The sequence below is a fragment of the Vicia villosa genome, unplaced genomic scaffold (genome assembly GCF_029867415.1).
Source record: "Vicia villosa cultivar HV-30 ecotype Madison, WI unplaced genomic scaffold, Vvil1.0 ctg.001961F_1_1, whole genome shotgun sequence".
NCBI classification, from domain to species: Eukaryota; Viridiplantae; Streptophyta; class Magnoliopsida; order Fabales; family Fabaceae; genus Vicia; species Vicia villosa.
In genome coordinates, this window is record NW_026705791.1 from 429,408 (window position 1) to 431,071 (window position 1,664).

Here is a 1,664-nt window from a genome sequence, read left to right on the forward strand (position 1 = left end):
TCCTAAGTGATTCATAGTTATAACGTTATGATTAAAAAGCGTTGAGGTAGTTTTCCAACAAAACCTTAACCGTATATCATCACATATATTTTCCAATATAAAGAAGCAATAAGCACTTTTAATCATAAACTGAATTTCATAAAGATAATCCGCAAATTAACGGTAAATTAGAGTCATTACATCACATGATTCAGGGACATCAATCCTAACAAGTTTAGAGTTTAGTTACTCATGGCAATTATCAAGATAACAATGATTAAAGATGAAAGCATTACAATTGGTTGAGTCGGGGTTGATCTTCAATCGCGGATGCTCTTGAAGATTTCTTCGCTCCAAGCCCTAGTGCTCTCAATCTCTATTTTCACGTTCTCCGACCGTCAAAAAGTGATTTTCTTCTTTCCAAACAGTGACTAAATACCTCACAGCAAATATTCTCATACGAAAAGTCCATCATACCCTTACTTAAGTGACAGATTTCATAAGTTAAAAATCGGAATTTTTCTGCGCACATGTCTGACACGGCCGTGTCATGGGACACGGGTGGCCGTGTCAGACCCCTGACTTCTTGGTTCCAAGATTTCTCAACTTTTTCTCTTCAGCATGTCTGACACGGCCGTGTCATGGGACACGGGTGGCAGTGTCACAACTCTGTCTTCTTGGTTTTCATATTTTCAAGTTCTTCTCTTCAGCAAGTCTGACACGGCCGTGTCCCATGACACGGGTGGCCGTGTCACAGCTCTGTCTCGCCAAAATTCACTTTTTCTTGTCTCGAATCATGCCCTGTATCTGCATAACTTAAAACACTACCAACACAAGATCAAAAGCAATGGAAAAACAACAAAAACTAGAAAAAGTAACACACCAAATTCAAATACAAAGGTAAACAAAACTAATTAAGAACTAGACTAAAACGACTTAAAATACCACCGAATGAAGTGCTTTTCCATTGATTCGAACATAGGAACAAGGTGAAATTGGTGGCCGATCACAACCCCAAACTTAGCTCATTACTTGTCCTCAAGTGATGGACGAGAAAACAAGAGGACACCTATGAATTTTTCTATTCTCCACAACACAACTGATGCTTCCACACTTGATAATTACTTCGTGTCAAAGTGTTCGATCCCCCTCCCCGAACTTTTCCGTTGTACTTCAATTTTGACTCATTCTTTTACCTGCAAGCTCAATCACACTCTCACAACTTCTCTCGGGGTTAAGTGTTTCACTCGCTCATCAAGGCATACATATCTACTCTTTGTTTTGTAAACATTCTAACATACTTCCACAATATCAACAACACACACTTTTAGAGGACTTATGGGTTGTAACGGGGCTTGGGGTAGGTAGGATAAACAAAGAAAGTAGGTACTGTGGTTTATGGTTCGGTATTAACTAATTAGTCCGATATCTTTTTGCACATTACATCATGTTTGGGGTGTTTAGCGCTTTTTTCGCTTTCCGGACTCTTAACTTCTTTACATGATGGCAAGTGTGTAAAACAAAATCAATTTTTTTCTCTTCTTTTTTTTTTCTTTTGCACAAACATTTTCTTTCTTGCATGTGTTCTTTTTTTTTTTTTACACTTGCCTCCTTCTTTTACTACCGGACTTGGGTACCCCAAACTTAACTTTTGCTATCGGACTCAGACTTATAGTTAATACCAT